The 9,686-nt window shown below is 40.5% G+C and overlaps 1 long non-coding RNA gene across 1 annotated transcript; it reads left to right on the forward strand.

Moving 5' to 3' along the window:
• Nucleotides 1–5,536: 5,536 nt before the first annotated feature.
• Nucleotides 5,537–9,381, forward strand: LOC311239069. The gene is made up of 4 exons (XR_014620415.1): nucleotides 5,537–5,693; nucleotides 5,869–6,009; nucleotides 8,534–8,638; nucleotides 8,997–9,381. It is a non-coding gene; the product is annotated as an uncharacterized lncRNA (long non-coding RNA).
• The last annotated feature ends 305 nt before the right edge of the window (nucleotides 9,382–9,686 follow it).

Consider the following 9,686-nt stretch of genomic DNA (forward strand, 5'->3'; position numbering starts at 1 on the left):
GTGGGTGAACTAATGATGCGTTCTATCACTACTAATCAGCTACCTAATTGTTTCTACTCCTTCCGTGGCAATAATATCTCCCGTCCTTCACATATCCATGAGAGGGGGGGGTGATATCTGCCACAATACATGTTTCACCCCCTTCACAGTGTTCACAGAATGTCTGAAAAGTACAACATATCACATAACAACAACATAGGCCTATAACATAAAAAAATATTTATATCTGACCCACGATGGTCTTTCACACAACCGCTCAGCCATCTTCAGAATAAGGTTAGGTGACGGTCCCTATCATGTTTGCAGCTCAGACACCATAATTAATTTGACAGTGCTAGTGTGAAAGAAATCTTCCCCCACAGTAGTCCTCACTGTAGTAGCCTACCTACGTTGGATTCAAGATGTGCATTGCCTTTTTTCTCTCATTAGAAATCTTTGGGGATTTCACATTTAAAAAGAAAAGAAAGCATATCACTTTCCCAAGGCCTGACTAAAACCAAACCTCCATGTTACTAGCATACAGTAGTAACAATCTGTATACAATCCCAATAACGTACTTTACATCAAATGTTTTAGTCATAGTTTTCTTGTTATGTAAATGATTCAGTCAAAATAATTTGATTAATCAAAATGGCATGATATGACGTTTACAGATTAGTCTACTTTTGACCTACTGGGCATAAAAAGTATGAACCAACTGAACACATATAGTGTTATTAGGCCTAATGTGTGTTTCTGCTGTGTGAAGATGCTGTTGTTTGCTGCTTGTGTCTGGCTGATTCAAACGCGTGTTGCTTATTAACAGCGGAACAGTGCAAAAATGCTTCCGCATTCGACACCGCACGCCACTACGGTAATGCGCCTTCCCTTTTCCTTCGCCCAGGTGCGTGCACCGGCGTGCTCGCGCGCGCATGCGCATGAGATCCCTGCTTGGTTCGACACATATTAACACGCTTTGGTTCAATTTAATCACGCTTTGGTTAATCACCATACACGTGATGGACGCAGCAGGCGATCACTCCTACTGTTATTCAGCTGCGCCGAGGTACATGATTGATTGATTGATTGAGCACTACTACAAATATAGTAAATTACCTTTTATCAAAATATTAACCATTAAATAAAGGTTGTAATTCCTTCATAGTTAAAGACAGTAGAGGTTATACTTTATTATCTAAAGATGGTAAGTTAGAGTGCTGTGTTCACTCATAGTTAAATACAGTAGAGGTTGCGTACTTCATTATCTAAAGATGGTAAGTTAGAGTGTTGTGTTCACTCATAGTTAAAGACAGTAGAGGTTGAGTACTTTATTATCTAAAGATGGTAAGTTAGAGTGCTGTGTTCACTCATAGTTAAATACAGTAGAGGTTGAGTACTTCATTATCTAAAGATGGTAAGTTAGAGTGTTGTGTTCACTCATAGTTAAATACAGTAGAGGTTGAGTACTTCATTATCTAAACATGGTAAGTTAGTTAGAGTGTTGTGTTCAGTCATAGTTAAATACAGTAGAGGTTGAATACTTCATTATCTAAAGATGGTAAGTTAGAGTGTTGTGTTCACTCATAGTTAAATACAGTAGAGGTTGAGTACTTCATTATCTAAAGATGGTAAGTTAGAGTGTTGTGTTCACTCATAGTTAAAGACAGTAGAGGTTGAGTACTTTATTATCTAAAGATGGTAAGTTAGAGTGCTGTGTTCACTCATAGTTAAATACAGTAGAGGTTGAGTACTTCATTATCTAAAGATGGTAAGTTAGAGTGTTGTGTTCACTCATAATTAAATACAGTAGAGGTTGAGTACTTCATTATCTAAACATGGTAAGTTAGTTAGAGTGTTGTGTTCAGTCACACAGTAGACAAGTAGAGGTTGAGTACTTTATTATCTAAACAGTGTTGTGTTCATTCATAGTTAAAGACAGCCGAGGTTAGTTTCTTCTGATATTCCATAGTAAAGTACACGTTAACGTTACAATGTGTTGTGTTCACAACACTGTTTAGTCTGACGACGCGTCGCGAAGTACACGTTAACGTTACAATGTGTTGTGTTCACAACACTGTTTAGTCTGACGACGCGTCGCGATAATATACTATATTCCATAGTAAAGTACACGTTAACGTTACAATGTTGCGTTGTGTTCACTCATAGTTAAAGACAGCCGAGGTTCGCTAACGTTACAATGTTGCGTTGTGTTCACTCATAGTTAAAGACAGCCGAGGTTCCAAGTGATTCGTTGCAATGTACGCGGAAATGCCATATGCATTTGTCTAAGCGGGCGTGAAAAGAAAGGCGCATTACCGTAGTGGCGTGCGGTGACGAAAGCGGAAGCATTTTTGCACTGTTCCGCTGTTAATAAGCAACACGCGATTCAAACACCACATCAGCGACCACTCATTGGGTTGTATCTTTGTGTTAAAGGAGAATGCCACCCATTTAAAGAATTTGCACATTCTTCCTGTGCCGCAGGATAGTTTAGTCAGTATTTGTGAACACGCGCCACTCTCCCTGAAAGCTATAAATCAGAGAGAACCCTCTTTGAACCCTCCAAACTGGGGTGTAAAATCTGGGGCTGCTCCATAGACAATGAATGGGGCTCTGACTTTATGAGGCCAAAAAATATTTGTGTGAGGTTTAATTCCGGTTCAGACGTTGCAGTAATGCTAGAATATTAACCTTATTTGGTAGTAAGAGCTCAAATATTGTACGGCCTCGTAAAGTCAGAGCCTTATCATTATCTATGGAGCAGCCCCAGATTCTACATCACAGATTGGAGGGTTCTTTCTTTGATTTATAGTTTTGGGAAAGAGTGGTGTATGTTCACAAATAGGAATAATGTATGAAGAATATATTAAAGCAGACATCCATGCAACTCTAAAACAAAAATGTATTACCAGAAGTTAAATAAAATACATAAGTTTAGTTGTCTACCGATCAATGGCACCCCTCATCAAAGAAATCCTGCTGAATCACAGCAGAAGTTAAATTGTGTAATTGTTGAAACATGTCCAAACATTGCGTGGGAAATGATTCTCACTGGGTTGGCCGTCATTGCAACACATGTTTTGAATGCTGTACAGTAGGCTCATTGGCCTGTGTTTTCCCCCTGTTGGGCAAGGCAGAACTTGCAGAAACTGACCAGCACATCAGTGTGGCAACCAGTTTGTCCACTATGATAGCGTACAGAAGTCTTGCAATATAAATTGATAGCCTATTTATGATTTAACATGTATATATGTCAACATACATATGTATCATAATACTAAACATTGTAATAGAAGCATCCATTAGCTATGATAGATAGTACATACCGTAGGCTACTGTCATTATAGATTTTGTGTTTTTACTTTTATGATTTTTAACCATGGAAAATAATTATGTTAATTACAATTTCTGTAAATTACTTCTATTGCAGTCTTTTGTTGATGTTAAAAAAAATGCAATATCTGTCAGGAAAACCCATTAATTCTGGACTTGTCCGGTCACAGCTGATATAGCTTTGTTGATATGATTACAGAGGCACCATCCATCCGCAAACGTGGACTTAGTTAGTTATTACATGGAAAGGGCCAGTCAAAAGGAGCACTCAGTTGTTTTCTTTGGAAAGGGGGGGATGTATTTATGTATATATGTTGTATGTATGTAATTAGGTAGGTGTGTAAGCCTATGCATGTTGTTTGATTGATTGATTGAAAAGTTTATTAACAGATTGCAGAATGGGTACAGTACAGTACAGCTCAATACATACAATTGTTAAGGGGATGCAGACCAGAGAAAGACTTTCGTCTTGTTTACATCAGGGTCCCCCATTTTCAATTCATCATAACATATATGACATACATGACATACAGATAGACAGTACTGCTACATCTATACATTTATGACATATCAGATTTGCAAATACAGTACTGTTTGTGATACAAAAGTGTCCAGAAAAGGAGTGTATATACATTTGGTGTAGAAACTGTACATTGGAGGAGGTTGGATGGGTGGGGTGGGGTTGGGTGGGTTGGGTGAGGGCTGTACATTGGAGGTGGGGGGGGGGGGGGTGGGGGGGTTGGGTAGGGGACACACACACATTTTACACTGTCATTGGAATACTGACAAAGCCTTACTTGGTCATTTACTGTACAACTAGGTTAGGACATTTGTAGGGGCCAGTTTCGAATTGCAGTCTCACGTAGGTGTTTTTTGAGAGTGTTTTTGAAAGTGGGTAGTGATTCACATTCCTTTACAGCTTTAGGTAGGGCGTTCCACATTGATGTGGCATAATTGCGAAACGTGTTTAGTCCCTTGTTTGAGCCGAATCTGGGTTTTACATGATTTGTGGAGCTCCCTCTGGTGTTGTGATCGTGGTATTCACTGACCTTTGGGAAGTATTTTGACATGTACATGGGTACCTTGGTCGCGTAGTGTATCTTGTAGACCAGGCCCATTGCAAGTTTCTGTACTCTGTCGTCTACTCTAAGCCATCCTAGGTTGTCAAAGTGGGCAGGGGTGAGGTGGGTTCTAGGAGTCAGGTCAAGTAGTAGTCTGACTAGCTTGTTTTGAGATGTTTGTAATTTGTTTTTTAGTGCCTTTGGGGTGCTTTGGTACCATGAGGTGCAAGCATAGTCGTAGTACCCTTGAATGAGTGCTCCTGCTAGAGTCTTCAGGGTATTCTTGTTTACCAGAGAGGAGATCCGGTACAAGAAACGCGTTCGTTGGTTGACTTTTTTTATTACATTGGATGCCATTTTGTCACAGGAAAGATTAGCCTCTAGGATGGAACCCAGGTAGGTAATTTCATCTTTCCTTGTGATAATATTGTCACCCACTGTAACCGAGAAGCCGTCGGTCTTGCTGAGTTTGTTATTTGAACCGAAGAGAATGGACTCTGTTTTGCCCATGTGTAATGATAGTTTGTTGTCGGCGAGCCATATGCAGATTTTGCCTAGTTCCGAGCTGAGGGCTTTTTCAACCTGTAACTTGTTCTTGTCAGAGACCAGCAGGGCTGAGTCGTCCGCAAACAGGAACAAGTTAGTATGTTTTGTTTGCCTCTGTTTGTGATCAGGCTCCCTCCAAAAGCTTTAAATAGCTTCTTGGAAGACCTGGCACACGCACACAATTTTGATGATGATATTCTCACCATGATGATATATTGTATCGTGTGTGTGTGTGTGTGTGTGTGTGTGTGTGTGTGTGTGTGTGTGTGTGTGTGTGTGTGTGTGTGTGTGTGTTTGTGTGTGTGAATAAAATAAATTTCAATTCAAATGCAATGACGAAAATAAATAAATAAAACAAAGAAACACAAAATCTTAATGATTATGTTGGAAAGTAACTAAGTACTTGAATATTTCTTTAGCTACTCTTTTACTTTTACTACTAAAAGAATGCATGGAATTCACGCTGAAATAGCTGACTCTTTGATATACATTAAATGGGGCCCACCTTAGGAGCACCGATTTCCCCGAAAACCTGACCTTGCTCAACACCGGAATTTCAACAAGAGCAGGCTATAAAAGACTGCAGGCCATCAGTGCTGAACACAGACGATGAAAATGAAGACTCATGTGACATTGTTCTTCCTGGTTGTTGCAGTCGCTCTGCCAGCCGGGGCTCAGACACCAGCTGAACCCGACTATGGAGACGTCATTTCAAACATTAAACTTCCACTGGACAACTACCAACCACTTCTGAATGGAGTCAAGGTTGAAGCTGTGAGTATAATGGAGGACTTCACACTCTCTCTTAACACAAGATACTTTTGTCAGTTGAATGAAGTGAAGTAAAATAGTATAAAAGAGTATAATATACATGAAGTCAGAAAATGATAGTCCAATAGGTGAGGCGTCACTGAAATTACTTTTTGTTTTCATTCCGTCTCAAATTCAGTTGTACCCTGAGGATGTAGATCTTTCTACTGTGTCCATCAGAAGCCTGACATTTCCTGCCAGGGAGACAGATTGCGACCTCTCTGTTGACTCTCAAGAGTCACAAGAACAAAGCAAGCTGTGCCCTCTGAAGGAAAATGGGGTAAGTACACCAGTAAAGCCGTACATCTTAACAATATATGTAAATGTGGGGTATATTTTACAGCTTTACTTAAAGGATCAATAGGCGGCTGATGATTTTTGACAGCATTTTAAATGTCTTATTGTATCTCTATATCAATAATTGATAGTACTAGAAAAAATAAGACATTTGAGACTGAAATTTAAAAAGTCTGTCATAAGGGGCAGGAGCTAAAACAGCGACATCCAATCAAATGAACAACCAAGTCAAATGATTGGAACAGGCAAGCTGTCTATCAAACCATCTAGTGACATGTGCACTTGTTATGCGTATAACAGTTATGCGTAGGGATGTCCTGATCGCATTTTTTTGCTCCCGATCCGATCCCGATCATGTGATTTTGAGTATCTGCCGATACCGATCTTTCACATTAGTAACCGTTTTGACGCATTTTTGTCAGAAACTGGCGAAGCGAGACAAGCCCCTCTGTTGCCTCAATAGCCCCTCGAGCGCGGTGGCTCACATTACATTCACCCTGAGAATGTGCTTCATACGAGAAATATTCAAAGTTTCAATCTGTTTGCACATTAGTATACATTCACAGTGTTCGACTTACATAATGATTTGCTCCATTTTGGTCTGAAACGCCGACGATAATCCTCACAAAGCGAATGTTGACATTATCCAGGTGAACGTTAACTTCATTCAAGCGAGGCATTGCAATCAATACAGCTGTTTGGCAAAGCACCAGCCGCCTCCCCCATTAATTTGCTCGCTCTAGTCACATAACGTGGCTGTTTCTCAGGTGGCGTATTAGATTGGTCGTGTTGAACGCAGCTCTTCTTTCCTCCACACGGAAAATCCGCCTTGCAAACATTGCAACTGGCTATTGGACTGGCTTCGGTTTCAATTTTAAAATGCTTCCAAACTTCTGACATTTTGTCATAGCTGCTCCGAGTCATCAGGTGGACATAACCTGCCGGCGGTGTTGCGAGCTTGTAGGTCTGCTATTTTCGGCATACGTCACTATCGTGCGACGGTGTAAATCAAAGGAAATGCGTTTGTTTTGGCAAATTCTTCTGCTCTGTGTGACAATAAATAAATGAATGATATGTAATTTAAAACCAAAACTAAGGCCTCAGTATGAGTTTAAGACATGAACATGGTCATGTTTGTTGAATAAAATAAAATGTTTACTCCCGATTACCCCCCCCCCCCCCCCCCCCCCCCAATCCCGATCTTCTGAAAATCATGTGATCGGCCCCCTATCCCGATCGCGTGATCGGATCGGGACATCCAGCGCATACACAAAGGTTGCTGCTAGCTATCCTACTGGGGAGTGGCTTTGGAGGCATAGTGATGCATTCTGATTGGGAAGGGTGTTGTCAAATTCAGTTTTAGGATTTGAAAATATTTCTAACTTCTGCCCAAAATCTATTGCTCCTTTAGGCGTTTACAAAAATGACCAATGTAAATGTAATCTAAACAAACCAGCAAATACAATTAAATACTCATACTACCTGGTACCTATATGTTAGTCCTTGTATCAAGAGCTCAGTTAATCAACAAACAGAATAAAACATATCTCCATATTTACAGTACCTTTTTGTTTTTGGTGGTGGATTGGAAGTCGTGATATAGTATATCATGTTTCAACCTTGAGATCATTCTGAAGTGGGTGATAGTTATCCAGAGAAAATGTCCAGAAATGGATACATATATTGCATTTTTGTTTCCAGTTGTCAGGTCACAGGGTATTGAACCCAATATGCAGAGAGAAATGGTAGACAGGTATAGTTCAAACCCAGTACGGGTATATTTAATTAGAAAAGAGTAGTCAGGTATTCAGGCAGAGGTCGATACACGGGGGAAGCACTCTTACAGTCCAGGGGCGTGCGTGGGACAGGAGAGTCAGACAGGCAGGAGTCGATACACGGGTACAGGTTAGTCAGTCAGGCAGGGGTCAAAACAGGTACAAAGTAGTCAGCCAGGCAGGGATCAAAATGGGTGCAGGTCCTCATACATTCCGGGAAAAGGCAAGGAGAGTTGTAAGGCAGGCAGGGGTCAGAGCACGTCTTATCGAGAGCCAGAGAAGAGGGTGAAGAGCCAGGTAGGACTGCGGGGAAGGAGGACAACAAGGGTTAGACACAGTCGAAGAACAATGGACTAGAGAATAATACGAGAGAGCAGAATAACACGACTAACTGGGAAATACGAAGTTACGATCTGGCAGCCTCATGACATCTGGGGCGGGGTTATATCACTGACGTAATTGGCCCACAGACGTCAGAGAGAGAGAGAGAGAGAGAGAGAGAGAGAGAGAGAGAGAGAGAGAGAGAGAGAGAGAGAGAGAGAGAGAGAGAGAGAGAGAGAGAGAGAGAGAGAGAGAGAGAGAAGCCAGGTAGGAACTGTGACAGTTGTAAAGCAATAACTATGACAATTAAGTGATTCGTTATATAGTTTTGCTATACTGTAGTTCAGTCACAATATAAAATGTGTTCATACGTTCTGTATTCTAAATAAACAATTATATTTATCTCTTCAGAAACTGATGCTGTGCAACATGAAGATTGCCCACTCTACTGAGGAGGTCAGCGACATCACTGCCTTTGAAATGAGATGTGACCTGGCAACAGGAGAAGCTTCACTGGTAAGCCCATTCAGACCTGAAGAAGTAGCCTAATGTTTCAGACAGAGCACAAAAGTTACAAAGGTTGTCAGTAAATTAAAACAGACTACCCTTCAATTTCAGAATTCATATTTTATGTCATTGATATGGTCTTTGACAATTTAGTGTACATTCATGAAAATGAATAAATACCTTCTCTCTTGTCTTGTCTCTCTCTCTCTCTCTGCCAATTTGGGACAGCAGTTAACTAAATTATCAACTGGAATAGGAGAAACATACTTATTAATGCTCAAATTCACTTCACAAATTCCTCTTGTCCTGAATTGTCCCTCATTGACTACTTCTGGATTCTTTCTTCCCTCGCCTCATTTCCATACAGGAAACAGTTAGGACGAGGAGAAGCTTGTCTGGAGGTGGAAGGAGAGGAGGCAGCAGGGGAAGTAGCAGAGGAAACAGCAGAGCAGGCAGCAGAAGAGGCGGGCGAGGGCGCCCTGGACGTGGCTCTTCAATCGCTGGAAATAGAAATAAAGATGATGGATCTCGAAACGCATGATAATGGACAATGGACATTATCGTGGATAACTAAAATCATTGCAGATAACCCGCACATTTATTCAAAACTTGTTTTATTTGTTTTTGATGAGAGATGTACTTATTCTGAAATACATGTAGTTTGTCAACATAACCTTCCCCAACAACCTTCCAAACGTACCTCCTTTTTGTCATTAGCTTGTCCTTTTATCAATAAATATGGTGCGTTGAACTGATAACATGCTATTGTTGTGCATTTTATGGCAGGAACTAATCTGTGAAAATAAGTTATATAGTGCATGAGAGCCTGGCACTAACACTGGCAAGGTTATTGGTTTGCTTCTCACTCGTGTGCATTTATGGCATTGCAAGGTGCTCTGGATAAACACAGAGAATGGTGATTAGAATGTATGATCACATACCTACAGTATGTAATATTAGCATGCATGCTGTTGAAAACCCTTTTACAAGATTCCTTTTCAACAGTTTTGTCTTCCCTCAAATGACCAAATAAATACAATAATACTATTCATAGATG

Source organism: Notolepis coatsorum, assembly GCF_963971535.1.
Source record: "Notolepis coatsorum genome assembly, chromosome: 13".
NCBI classification, from domain to species: domain Eukaryota; kingdom Metazoa; phylum Chordata; class Actinopteri; order Aulopiformes; family Paralepididae; genus Notolepis; species Notolepis coatsorum.